Source organism: Oryctolagus cuniculus, chromosome 4 (assembly GCF_964237555.1).
Source record: "Oryctolagus cuniculus chromosome 4, mOryCun1.1, whole genome shotgun sequence".
Classification (NCBI taxonomy): Eukaryota; Metazoa; Chordata; class Mammalia; order Lagomorpha; family Leporidae; genus Oryctolagus; species Oryctolagus cuniculus.
Genome location: NC_091435.1, coordinates 32,408,401 through 32,423,396, shown reverse-complemented (window position 1 = coordinate 32,423,396; position 14,996 = coordinate 32,408,401). Strand labels below are relative to the sequence as shown.

At 37.9% G+C, this 14,996-nt stretch overlaps 1 protein-coding gene across 6 annotated transcripts in view; it reads right to left on the bottom strand.

The window, feature by feature from the left end:
* The window catches only part of LOC100347331 (RNA-binding motif protein, X-linked 2), a 177,775-nt gene that overhangs the window by 40,163 nt on the left and 122,616 nt on the right, over positions 1–14,996 (bottom strand). For 2 of the 6 annotated variants that reach the window (XR_011387783.1, XR_007924692.2), the window contains one exon: positions 1,158–1,304. The exons of 3 other annotated variants lie outside the window; for them this stretch is intronic. The gene's annotated coding sequence lies outside the window, so the exon portion shown is untranslated. Of the gene's footprint in view, positions 1–1,157; positions 1,305–3,352; positions 7,974–14,996 lie in introns of all 6 variants that reach the window. One more of the 6 variants, XR_011387782.1, reaches the window with a different exon arrangement.

The window sequence follows — 14,996 nt, the reverse complement described above, 5'->3', positions numbered from 1 at the left end:
CACAGAATTTTCAAACAAATTATGAATTAAAGTTCCTTAAATAAGTTACACACATTTGTATCATGTGAAAAGACTGAAAATTAGACTTAGGATCTTTCTAAATCATTTTTACTGCATTAACTATTTATTAATTTATCCATTTTATAAGAATCAGCAGATTCTTCTATTATGCAATGTGTTCCACTTACCATCCCCTCACCAACAGCATCAAACACTGTTTTCATATGTTCAGGAAATGTCTGTAATGTATTTGTACATGTACACATGTGTGTGTGTGTGTGTGTGTGTGTGTGTGTCTTTCTTATTAATCAGAAAAGCTGGGAAGTGTCCATCCCCACAGATCTTCAAGAAGTGAATAAAATCTATATTTTCTCAGATGCCATTATTCCCCTCAGGAGCCTGGACCATATGATCTCTTAAAGCCATTTTTTGATCTATAACTCAATGATAAGTGAGCCAGCTTCAGGTCACCCTGTACTCTTTAGTACGTAGCACTGTTGCTCAAGAGTACTAAATGGTGCCCCTGGGCCCTGAAAAAATTAATGTATAATCCTAAGTGTTCAAATTACTGCCAGGGAGTGATTTAGGTAGTAGAAATAAACTCCATTAATATCTAGTTAATCTGCAACTAAAATAATAATAAAATATATCTGTTTTTATCCTATCCTCCATAGACAGAAAGAATAACTGCTAAGTGTACTCCTCATAAAAAAATCTTTAATAAAATTTAAAGTAGTGATCAAGACGTCCCTTGGGTTTCTCATCTCTAAACCGAATAAACTCTATTTCTTAGTCTTTACACATAAAATCTGTTTCCTTCTCTTAATCATTTTCATTGCTCTCATCAATATTCTCTTCTATTTATTCATTCTTTATCAATGTGATGCCCAATAATATTAATATAATAAAGGACTATAATATAGTTTAAGAAGTACTTCTTCATGACTGTGTTTTAAATGATATCTTAATCTTGTGAAAAGATTGACATCAGCTTCATAAATGGCATATCTAGAGATTTTGCAATAATTCATTGCAATCATGGATAATCAGTTCAGCCAGTTAAATCAACACCTACAGTTTTTCTGATTCATAAACCAAGTTTATGAACCAGAATCTGGTTAAAGGTAATATTGTCAATCACCAAGTATTTCACTTACCACAGGCAGGTAGAGTGGTTCAAGCAACGCCATTGTGTGAACCACTAGGACAGAAGACTAGAAAACATGCATGCAAGTCTTCCAGTTCAGGAACAGCTGTCAGTCTTCAGCCCAACTATGTTTCTCCCTCAATAACTGGGTCTATGCCTAGAAAAATGCATAGTATAATATAGAACACAACATAAACTGCAATTTATTGTTCTTTGTTAGTGTGGTAGCCACCACTTGGTAGTTTTCACTATTACATTTTTATTAACTATATCAAAAATATAGCTATTTGAGCCTCCTGAAAACAGCCACTAGTACCTTTAAAACAAAATAAAGTTTAAAAAAAAAAAACCCACTAGTGATCTAAATAGCAGATGGAGTTCTACAGCACACTTTTACATTCATTCAGTTGCCTGAAGTTTATTTTGGTGCCAAATAATTTGAAATCCATGTATTAATTTTTTAATCTAAATGCGTATTTTCAATAAACTTTTAAAGAGCTGTTATAGCAACAAATCCATCAAGGCATGCTTTTTTTTTTCTGTTTGAGAGACTATGACCCCACAGAACTTTGCAGTCAGTAAGGAAAGAAAGGAATCCAGTCAAGGAAGACCAAAAACAGATGTCCCTGTTCTCCCTAGTTCATGTCTTCACCAGTGCAATAATAAATTCAGGAAGATAAGCCAAAGTGTTATTGTCAATGTTAAACATATCCACACTTAGATACACCACAAAATGGGGAAAGACATAGGGATGGCATTGGCCCTACCAGCTGATGCACTGGTGAAGATGCCCGAGTCATTCAGCTGTGCCTGGGTTTGCTTCCAGGCTCCAGCTCTTGATTCCAGCTATCCATCAATGCAGAACCTGGAGTGAAGCAGGTGATGGTTCAAGTAGTTGTCACCCACGTGGGAGAAATGTATTAAGTTCCTGGCTCCTGGCTTTGGCCTAGTTTAGTTCTGGCCATAGCAAGCATTTGGGAAAACTTGAATTACTAATGGCTAAAAATTTCTGAAGCTTGGTAAAAGATAATTTTCAAGTGCTTAAAGAAAAGAACTGCTAACCCCAAATATACCCCCTCAAGAATGAAAACTGAAATAAACCTCAAACAACAGCAACCTAAAATAATTTTTCACAAGTAGGTCTTGCCCTTTTATGATGGCTAAAGGAAGTTTTTAAAACAGAAAGAAAATGATAGCAAAATGAGATTTGCAGTTTCAGAAAGGAAGTCATAAAAACTAATGGGTAAAAAAATAAATATAAGTAGATTCCCTTCTACTCATGAGTTTTTACAATCACATTTGATGATTGCAACAAACTTCTACCACCTTCACATATGGTGCTCAATATATAGACAGAAAATATTTAATTATATTTTCAAAGTAGGAAAATGAAGAGACTTATATGTATGAAAGTTTTATACATTTCACTGGAAGTGTCAAAGTGTCAATAACAAATCAGCATAATAAGATATATGCGTAGGGCAGGTGTTGTGGCATGGGAGGGCAAGCCACCACTTAGGACACCTACATCGCATACTAGAGTGCCAGTTTGAGTCCTGGCTTCTCCATGTCTCCAATCTAGTCCCTCCTGATGCACCGTGGAGACAGCAGATGATATTCCAAATACTTCAGTTCCTGTCACCCAAGTGGCAGACCATGGGTGGAGTTCCTGGCTCCTGGCTCCTGGCTTTGGCCTAGCCCACTTCTGGCTATTGTCAGCACTTGGGGAGAGAACCAGCAAATGGATGATGTTTCTCTCTCTTTCTGTCTCTCCTTTCTCTATCATTCTGCCTTGCAAAAAAAAAAAAAAAAAAAAAAGCAATTTTCTTTAAAAAAATGGAGTTCTTTAAGATTATTTATGTGTATGTTACAATACCTACAGCAACCACTAAAGAAACTTTAGAAATATTGTATTATTCAGTTGACTACCATAACAAAATAGCATAGCGTGGGTGATTTAAACGACATGAATTCAGTTTTCACAGTTCTGAAAGCTGGAAAGCCGCAAATCAAGGTACTAGAAAGGCAGATTTTAGTCTTAGTCCTCTTGTTTTGGCTTATAGGCAGTTCTCATCTTACTGGATACCAGCATGATTTCTATGTGGTAGAACTGGCAGGAAGGAAGAAATCTCTGATTCTTTTCCTATAAGGCCACTAATTCTATCTGAGAATGTCATCCTTATGATGTCCTCTAAACCTAATTACCTCATCTCCAGAACACACCACACTGGAGGTCAGAGCCTTAGCATATGAATTAGAGAAAACACAATTCAACCCATGGAAACTGTAATCAAAAACATAAATGAAAATTAAATCCACCCCCCAAAATGGTGCAGCAACTCATAAGAAAGCAAGAAAAAGAGAGACAGAAGGGTGGGGAATTGATGAAATAATCAAAAAACAAACACTGTGGTTGACTTAAGCTCTCTCATTACCTTCCATGTAAATAATCTTAACACAACGATTAGCAGACCTTTGCAGAGTGGGTAAATAATATAATCCAACTATATGCTACCTAACAAACTCAATTCAAGAAGCATAGGCAGATTGAAAGTAAAGGACACAGTAAAATATACTGGGCAGACATCCATTTTTTGGCTCTAATTTTCTTTTTTTGTTTATTAATGTAATTTTTTCAAACAGTAATAGAGGAAACTCTTTGTTCCTAAAACAGGTGGGCTTCCATCTTTGTGAAAGTTTTGCATACTTCCTTAGCTCATCCTGAACCAGATTATTCAAATACTAAGCACACATCTGACTTATATATACATACATACTATATATATATATAAAAGATATATATATCTTTGAGAGAGAGGTAACTAGAGAATCATTCAGATGAGCACATAGATTTGAAATTGCTGGCAAGAGATTGCTGGTTGAAGAGAAGCCAAAGCTAAAGGAAACACAGGCAGGTTCATGTTTTGCATGTAAAAGGACATTTTCATGCATTACAAAAATAGCCTTATTTTTTTGTTGTTGGAAAGATGATTTTATCCTCAGTTCTATGATTTGGCTTATGGTTTTGCTCTTTTCAACATCTGTCAGCCTCCATCAATAAATAAATGCTTGCATAAGAATTCAGGGAGTTATCATTTGAAAGGTTACAAAATTGTCCACGCCCTGAAATTCACCTTCCAAGTTAGAGTTTGACAGCTAGGTTGATAAGTTAAATCCAAATAAAATTAGCCTTCAGTGATATGCTCTCCCATTACTGTAATAAACTTCCAGGGACATCCAGTGAATGCCCTTTGGAGGACCAGGAGCCCGACCAGAACAGACCTGAAAAACTGTTGGCCACATTTGACAGCATGTAATCTACAGAAGTGACCAAAATCCCCAAGAAATATAATACGTTATTTCGCCTTCTCCCTTCCTCCTCTGAGCCACAGTGGGAAATGGAGGGTTTTTTTTTTCTTTCTTATAAACATAAATGAAAATATAGTACGTTTTCTAGATTTCTATCAATTTTAGGACATCCCATGGTATGCAGAACCAACCAGAGCTATCCTGATCTTATCAGGAAATCAAATGATTGCCCTCAGCTAACTTATAACTCTTTATATAAGAAATAGCATAGATGAGAACCTATTGACAACCCAGAACTAGGTCTTCCACAGTTTGATAATCGCCAGAAGAAATATCAACCTACCATTAGAGCAGAAACAAGATACAAACTTCAAATAAACCTCATTCCTACTAGAACTATTGATTTAGATGTTTAGTCTCAGTGTAATCAACCTTTTTCTTTTTTTAATCTCAGCCACATTTTCTCCCTAGCCAAATTCAGCAAGCGGACATGGTCTATGAGCAGAGGGATAAGTAAACTGACTTCTGTTTCTAACACCAGATTGTACAACCACGTTGGGCAGGGGGTTTGCAGGGGTGGAGGATGATGCGCTTGGATCATCTTTCCTAACATGAATTTTCTTCTCTCTATTCAGTATAATTCAATTTAACAAGTATTTGTTACGCACTTGGCATAATAGATGCTCACAGTGGCAAGAAAGCAAGGGAAGACCATAAGCAGCTGTCAGTCAAAGAAAGGAGACAGCGATGACAATGTCACCAGGAAGATCCCTCCCTCTTCCCTTCCTTTTTTTCTTGATTCCCATTCTTTTTTCCCCTTTTCTTGTTGCTTTATTCTTTTTTTATTTCTGAGTCATTATCTTTTTCAGAGACATAAAGAAATTCAAACTAAGGTTAATTTCCTCTTGTCATTTCTCTAGCAGCTTGCATTCACAATGTGAGACATCAATATTCTCCTATGGTAGATACCAGAAAAGTAGTCATTTGCTTTGCAGAAACCTACAGTACAAAGAAGACTTTATCAAGGTCACTCCTACTTTGCTGATGCACATAAAGTGAGCACCAGCACCTCTACTGTTTGGTAGAGGCATCTCTCATACTGCAGTTTTCCGTCGCCAACTATAATGCACTACTGGTGATTTCCATCGACTTCTATATGAAAACATGATAAAATGTGCCTCTTCCCTGGGTTATTTCCACAGCTAGTGTATTTATTATATTAATGTTTATCACTTGGAAGTCATTTAATGAATGTTGGCGGGGGTGGGGAAGTGAGAGGAGAATGCTCGCTGAAAGAAACTGTGCCATTAATTCAAGTGGATGGTAAAGACAAGCATGTGCTTTCACATGGCCAGATGGGGACTGTTTTAGGGCACTGAAGCACTTAATTTTGCTTTAAAGACACAAGCTTAGATAAAACGAACTCTTTTTTACTTTGTTGGAAATTAAAATTGTAAAGCATGCAAGGCTTCAGATCAAAATGCTATTTTATTCTCTGCTCCCCACCTTATCTGAGGAGTGTAATGCCCTTACAATGGCTCACTTCTTGAACTCTGCAATTTCAGATATTTCCTATCTCTTTTAATACCTCATTGCTTTTGCATCAATTACAGCCTGACCTAAAGCTGCACTGGAAGTGGAAGTGATATATAGTGGGATCCATTTAAATGAATTTCTGATGAAAGAATAAAACTGTTAAAAGAATAAATTTACTGCACACAAATTTATACAAATCCTGTATATAGTATGAAATCCCCTGAAATGAAAAACTGATGAAAGATTAAAATGTTAAATGAATTAAAATCCACCATACTAGTGAAATATAATGATGATTTGACCTACTAAATGAATGGCCTAAATGAAGATATAAATTTGAAGTGCTCCAATGTATGTCAATTTTAAATGTGAGGTGAGCCAGCAGAACACAAAAATATGGCTCTAGCTATTAAAAGAACACATTCTTTGCGGAGCCAGCCATTACACAGAAACATCTGTATTGGTTCCTTGTAGAATGAAAAAGGCAAAATGCCTTCTCTCTCATACAATGTAACATATGCATTAACTTCTCCTCTTCTCTAATATTTTCTCTCTTGATCTCTGCAGGTTATGCAAGTATTTCCTTTTCATCTGGTATCTAAGACATTGCAAAGAATCGGGACTAACCTATGAGAATTGAGCAGAAGCCCTTACCAAAACTGAACTTGTATTGTGTAATATACAAATACAGAACATACAAAAGATAATATTAGGATATAAATTTTCAATGAAACATGAAAATGTAGCCAAGTAATCCTTACTAAGAATTATCACTCTACCCACTTAATTCTCAATTTAATATTTTTTTAAAAAATGACATTATAGAGTTCTTAGCAGTTACAATAAGTTTGAAAACTAACTTCTTGGGCAGGAGAATTAATGGGTTCCAACTTGGTTTACAGCACAGGTGAAATGTTCTTGGTTGGCAATAAATTTAAGCCTTGGCTACTTAAAAGTCATACTCTCTAATTAGGCACAACTGGAAGGCTTTGTTCATTGCCAGGAAAAACAACAATGCAATTGTACTACAGGAAACTTCACCCTGTGGTTCTCTAACCTCTGTTCAGATTATGGTATTACAGTCATTGCCATCTGGAAGTCATGACCGGAAGAGGTCATCATCCCCACAGGCACCCCTGGCAGTGCCCAAACTTCTGGGCACATGGCCAAATGCATGTGACCGTTAAATTCAAATAGATCTACTGACCATTGAATGATATATATCTTGTTGTAAGGGAAGGAGGGGAGTGGTTTCTATGCTTATTAGGTTTGGCCTATCCTGAATATATTTCTTAGGAGTAACAGAAAGTTGTTTCGGAAGAACTCCTTGCATTTTTATCAACTTTAGATATTCTTGGGTGGGGTATCATCCCAAATTCCAATGGAATTCCTAAAGAGAGAGTCCTAAGGCACAATAGTACATGACCCAAGGTGGTTTGTGGTGGCAGTTGCCATACCCTTGAAGTAAATGTCTCAGGTACTCTAATATCTCTTAAATTACTTTGGTGAAAAATGTCAGGCGTCTTGCCGTAAGATGGATAACATTATTGTGATTTGTCAGGGGTGGGAATTACCATGCCAGCATCCCTGCATCAGGACCTAAGACTGAGTCTTTCTAATCTTTGCAATCCTAAGGCAACCCACAGCATTCAATAATATTTGATGAATTAAACTGAAACTGCAATATAAAATTTCACTCTGGCTGAAGCTAAAGGTAGACAAGATTGGGGGCTTTAGCATCCTCTGGCATTGCCATATTTGTCCATCATTAAGTCCCTTTATTCCTTCTAGAATATTTATGAAGTGCCTCTCATGAGGTGTTAGGTACCAAGAATGTAATTCCTATGCTCAGGAGGCTTACCATCCGTGAGAGATGCTCAAATGCCTTAGCTGATTGCTCTTCAATGATTATTTATTATGCAACAACTACCAGCAGGGCTTATAGGAGGCACAGTGGTACAGTGGTAAGCAAGGTTTTAGTCTGCAGGAGAGATGAAAGGTAGAGGCAGTTACAACTGAAGATGAGAAGTGTTCTGAGAGTGGTAAACAGGAAAAGGGAAGGAGAAAGCCTAAAGAATGAATACAAGTTTAAAAAAGGAGTGCACAAATAATAAGAATGGAGATACCCCCTCATATATTGATGGGTTCATTTGTTCCAATATGGATTTGAACTTATAACCTTCATTCACATAAAGCTATTTCCACTTTTCAGGTAAGTAACTAGAATATTTAACTTTACCATAGGTTTGACACTTTTTAAATAGTTGATAATTGTCCATAGTTTATTCTTATGATTTTTCTTGGTATATACCTACCAAATGGATCAGGTTTTACCTTGTTAAATAAATTAAATACTTACTGGTATTACTATTATCCATAATTTTATCTTAGGGCTTAGGGATTTCAAAAACTTAGAGTCAGAACAAAAAAGAATTTTGACATCACCAAGATAAATATACACCAAACAGCTGAGGATAAAAAAATACGTATTTATGGGGCTGGTGCTGTGCCATGGTAGGCTAAAACTATACCTTTGGCACTGGCATCCCATATGGACACCGGTTAGTGTCCCAGCTAATCCTCTTCCAACTTGGCTATCTGCTATTGGCCTGGGAAAGCAGCAGAGGATGGCCCAAGTACTTGGGCCCCTGTACCCATGTGAGAGACCCAGAAGAAGCTCCTAGCTCCTGGCTTCAGATCAGCCCAGCTCCAGCCGTTGCGGCCATCTGGGGGGTGAACCAGTGAATGGAAGACCTCTCTCTCTCTCTGCCTTACAAATAAATAAATAAACTTTAAAAAAAATAAAAATATGTATTTATAGCCTTAAAATTGTACCTAAAATAATCGTATACCCTTATGTTTTGATAAAATTCATTGTAAATAAGGCTTTATTTTCACTCAATTTTCATTTAAAATCTAAAATAATTAGGATTTAGAGCATGGTTATGATAAATAAATACAATTATATATACATAATAAACTTTAAAATCAATATGAAAGGCAACTAGGAAAGTCAAAACATATTTTTGAGTATTTCTAAGACTTTGTTTTCTCCAAATTGTTCTTTCTCAATTTTTTAGCCTTATTAAATGTTTATTTTTATTTTATTTGAAACCCACATGGTAGACCTGGATTGAGTTCCCCAATATCAGATTTTTTTTTATTATTATTATTTTTTGACAGGCAGAGTGGACAGTGAGAGAGAGAGACAGAGAGAAAGATCCTCCTTTGCCGTTGGTTCACCCTCCAATGGCCGCCGTGGCCAGTGCACTGTGGCCGGCGCACCGCACTGATCCGATGGCAGGAGCCAGGTACTTCTCCTGCTCTCCCATGGGGTGCAGGGCCCAAGTACTTGGGCCATCCTCCACTGCACTCCCTGGCCACAGCAGAGAGCTGGCCTGGAAGAGGGGCAACTGGGACAGAATCCAGCGCCCCAACCGGGACTAGAACCCGGTGTGCCGGCGCCGCAAGGCGGAGGATTAGCCTAGTGAGCCGCGGCGCCGGCCTCAATATCAGATTTGACCAGGCCTTGCCCAACTATTGCAGGAAATTAAGGAATCAACCACCAGATGGAAATTGTGTATCTTTCTGCCTCTGTGTGTGTGTGTGTGTGTGCACGTGCGCCTTTCAAACAAAATGAAAATAAAAACTTTAAATATAAATTTTAATAAGAAATTCTAAAGCTTTTATTCAAGAAATATGGGGGTGGGGAATCTTTTATCCTCTAGTTTATTCCTCAAAGCCTCCAATCAGAGCTAGGCCAAAGCCAGGAGCCTGGAATTCAATCCAGGTCTCCCATGTGGGTGACAGGGACCCAAGTACTCGAGGCATAACCTGATGACTCTCAGTGTCTATTGGCATGAAACTGGATAGGAAGCAGAGATGGGACTTCAAGCCAGAAACTCCGATATAAGATACAAGCATACCAAGCAGTGTCTTAACAGGTATTGCCAATGTCCATGTCTTGAATAATTTCCACAATATATATCACACTATATACTTTAAGAAGATGCAATTTATTTCAAATAGAATATATATATAACTGAAGTTAATTAAAAATTACAAGAACACACCTCATTTGTGTCCTGATTTTTTTTAAAGATTTATTTTATTTATTTGAAAGACATAGTTACAGAGAGAGGTAGAGACCGAGAGAGAGGTCTTCCATCTGCTGGTTCACTCCCCAGATGGCCACAACAGCCAGAGCTGTGCCGATCCAAAGCCAGGAGCCAGGAGCTTCTTCCAGGTCTGCACATGGGTGCAGGGGCCCAAGGACTTGGACCATCTTCTATTGCTATCCCAGGCCATAGCAGAGAGCTAGATTGGAAGAGGAGCAGCCAGGCCTAGAACTGGCACCCATATGGGATGCATGCGCTTCAGGCCAGGGCTTTACCCCACTGTGCCACAGCACTGGCTCCCTGATTTTTTTTTAAGATTTATTTATTTATTTGAAAGGCAGAGTTACAGAAAGAGAGAGAGTCAGAGAGGGATCTTCCTTCTGCTGGTTCACTCCCAATGGCTACGACAGTAAGAGCTGGGCCAATCCGAAGCTAGGAGCCGGGACTTTTTTTTGGGTCTTCCACGAGAGTGCAATATACAGGTAGGCCCAGTGTAATGATAAGAATACTCAGATTGAAGAACAGCACACAAAAGTCAAAGAAGGGGTTTGACAATGGGAGTGGAGGTGGAACTGATGGCGACTGCTGGCTTTGAAAATGGAGCAAGGAGCCTTGAGTTGAGGAAGGCAGGGTATCTCTAGAGGCCAGGGAAGTGAACCCCGTTTGGCCCGTGGGAGGATGAAGCCCTGCCAGTGAACTGACTCCCGCTCAGTGAGACCCTCACCTGACTCCTGACTTCAGAACTGCCTGATAAAAAAACTGAAATTGCTTGAAGTCACTAGGTTGGTGGTATTTTTCCAGAGCAGCATGGGAAGCAATGCGGTCTCCAGCCACCTCCGCTGTGAGATTATCTCAAAGAAGGAGTACAGGTGTTCTAGATCACAACAGTTGGGTGCCAGCCACTATTTTTGGATTGTTCACACAGGTGCAGCAAAAAGTGTTAGTGAAGACTTCCTGAGACTGGTTTGAGAATCTAGAAATATACAATATTAAATAACCAATGAGACTTCAAACTTAATTTCTGTCTGGAAGTTTCCAGAAGAAATCTGGTTGGACCCTTAGAAATGTCTTATATTTATTCTCCTGAGACTAGAAAATCAAGCCCCCCCAAAACATCTATACCCTCAAGATCTTACATATTTTAATTAATTGATCTATTTATTTTTATTTGAAAGGCTAACAGACAGAGACAGACAGAGAGACAGAGATATTCCACCCACTGGTTCACTCTTCAAATGTCCTAACAGCCATGACTGAGCTAGATTACATCCCCAAAACTGGAAGTCAGTGTGGGTCTCCCACATAGGTGGCAGGACACATCTACTTGAACCATCACCTGCTGCCTCACATGGTGTACATCAGCAGGAAGCTGGAGTCAGAAGCAGAGCTGGTGTTCAAACCTAGGCACTCCGCTACAGGACATGGGAATCCTGAGCACATCTGAATCCCTGCACCAAAGGACCATCTCAGCATCATATACATGTGAGTGAGTTTCTTTCTTCTAGGAATCACTCACATTTTGTAAAGCTCTAGAAAGTGACCTTCATGCCACCTGTAAGACAAGGCTTAGTAGGCATTATCTCCATATGTAAAATCACCCTTAGTTCCATCATTTAATTAAAACCTAATTAAACTTGTATTATTTTCAAAAATGACATTTTAGGAAAGGCCTTGGTTGAATAATTGATTCATTCAATCACAGTTGTCTCCCCTTTATCTGAAGTTTCATTTTACATGGCTTTAGTTACCCAGCGTCAGCTACAATCTGAAAACATTAAACAGAAAATTCCAGGAAAAAAAATAACAATATGTAAGATTAAATTGTGCACAATTCTGAGTAATGTGATGAAATCTGCCATCCTACTCAATTCTTCCCAAGATGTGAATCATCTCTTTGTTCAGGTTATGGGTCCACATTATGCCACCTGCTTGTTAGCCTCTTACTAGCTGTCTTAGTTATCAGAGAGAGCGGCATCACATTCACATAACTTTTATTAAAGTATATGCTTATAATTGTTCTAGTTTATGAATTATTGTTATTACTTTCTTACTGGGTTTAAGTGATAAACTGGTTTTTATGGTAGACACATATGTATATAGGAAAAGACATATGGGGTTTGATAACTATGTGTGGTTTCAGACAACCGCTTGCAATGTAACCTCCATGGATAAGGGAGCAGTGCTATATAACCAGGTAAAACTGAGGACAGATATCTATTGAAACTTCCCACACAAACACATTACCATGAAAAGTAAAGACACTAAAGCTTTCAAATACCAGAAAGTAGTAAGAATAAGCTACTATTTAAAGATATTCCATTCCAGTTAAAAAAAAAACAGTTTACTAAACAGCTGTGGGTTGCAACAGCTTAGGAAAAGATAGGACTTCCTTGTATGTCCAGGAAACAGAAAAGTAAGACAACAGTCCACACAAATTACTGTAATAAAAATTTCCCTGTCAGTTCATTTAGATCAATTAATTCTTGTTCCGCTGGATCTTGTCTTGCCAGTTTTAAGAGCCATATGCTTTTCAACTAAAAATAGTTGTGGAAACCCAGATCCATCCACTGGTATAGTCTGAGGAAAAAAAAACTGTGTCTGTAAAATCCCGGATCGTAAATATTCTTGGATTTACACGGCAGATTCTCTCTGTCACAACTATTCAGCTCTGCCATTATAGCAAAAAAGCAGCTAGAGGCAATATAAAAATAAGTGGTCATGGTTCTGTTTCAATGAAACATTATTTACAAAAACAAGCCATGGATATTTTGGGAAAGCAGGTCATAGTTTGATGACCCCTGCTCTCAGCAATGTGAGATCAGCTTTGATATGTCAACAGTTTGGAGAACAGTCCCATTCCTTGAGGCTCTGAAACGCTTCTTTACTGCAGACACAAACTCTGCACGGTGCCTTATAGCAGAGCCTGCTTGCAAGCACCGGAGCAAAACAAGTGCTATCTAAAGATGGAGGAGAATTAATCTCTATAGTTAATGTAACACTAATAATTTTAAATATGAAAATTTAATGAGGTTTCTGATATGAATAACACAATTGACAAAGGTATAAATTGTTTCCGTGACATGAGAAACAAAGAGAATAATAAAACATCCCAAACCCACTAAAATCCCTAACACTAATGATCAAGTCTATTTTTAGAAATGTCATTGGATGTTGTATCTGGCCTGTAAACTGGATGAACAGTTTTAAAGAGAAAAGATCTTAAAATATAGCATATAATGATTACTGGTATACATAATATATCAAAAATGTCAAGTAGATTCAGTAATTCTTGACTGTAATCTAAACACATTTAAAACTCCTTTTGTAAGTCCAATGTGCATCTTCAATAGAGAGCAACTGGCCTAGCAGAAATCAGCTTGTTTTTAGATGTGAGATTTGATTTTTCTACTACTACATAACTGAAATCTGCTCTTACTGTTTTACCTATACTGGCAGGAAATAAGAGACTATATCTCATATACAGGACCATATTATCCCATCACAGCAAGCAGCACGAACATTGCAAGTTGTATTGTCTCTTATCCCCAAGTTCTATAAGGGTGACAGAGAGAGCTCAGACAGATGCCATACATTCACAGTTTTTGTGAAATAACCGAAAGTATGCTGAATTTGGGGAAATTCATCACTTTTTCACTAAGAGGTAAGAAAATCTTTTTCTCTAAAGGAATCTTTACTTCATTCTTTTTTTTAACTTTTATTTAATGAATATAAATTTCCAAAGTACAGAATATGGATTACAATGGCTTCCCCCCATAACGTCCCTCCAACCCGCAACCCTCCCCTTATCCACTCCCTCTCTCCTTCCATTCACATCAAGATTCATTTTCGATTCTCTTTATATACAGAAGATCAGTTTAGCATACATTAAGTACAGATTTCAACAGTTTGGTCCCACACAGAAACATAAAGTGAAAAATACTGTTTGAGTACTAGTTATAGCATTAAATCTCAATGTACAGCACACTAAGCACAAAGATCCTACATGAGGAGTAAGTGCATAGTGACTCCTGTTGTTGACTTAACAAATTGATAGGGGGCTATGGAAGCCCCCTGAGTTCACCGACTCTGATCATATTTAGACAAGGCCATGGTCAAAGTGGAAGTTCTCTCCTCCCTTCAGAGAAAAGTACCTCCTTCTTTGATGACCCATTCTTTCCACTGGGATCTCACTCGCAGAGATCTTTCATTGAGGTTTTTTTTTTTTTTTTTTCCCCAGAGTGTCTTGGCTTTCCATGCCTGAAATACTCTCATGGGCATTTCAGCTGGATCCGCATGCCTTAAGGGCTGATTATGAGGCCAGAGTGCTGTTTAGGACATTTGCCATTCTATGGGTCTGCTGTGTATCTCACTTCCCATGTTGGATCATTCTCTCCCTTTTTGATTCTATCAGCTAGTATTTGCAGACACTATTCTTGTTTATATGATCCCTTTGGTTCTTAGTCCTATCATTACGATCAATTGTGAACAGAAATTGATCACTGGGACCAGTGAGATGGCATTGGTACATGCCACCTTGATGGGATTGAATTCGAATCCCCTGGTATGTTTCTAACTCTACCGTTTGAGGTAAGTCAGCTTGAGCATGTCCCGAATTGCACATCTCTTCCCTCTCTTGTTCCCACTCTTATATTTAACAGTGATCATTTTTCAGTTAAGTTTCAGCACTTAAGAATAATTGTGTATTGATTACAGTATTCAACCAAAAGTATTAAGTAGAACAAACAAAAAAAATACTAAGAGGTTTAACATATTAAGCTGCTCATCAACAGTCAGGGTGAGGGCTGATCAAGTCACCATTTCTCATAGTGTTCATTTCACTTTAACAGGTTTCCTTTTTGGTGCTCAGTTAGTTGTCACCTATCAAG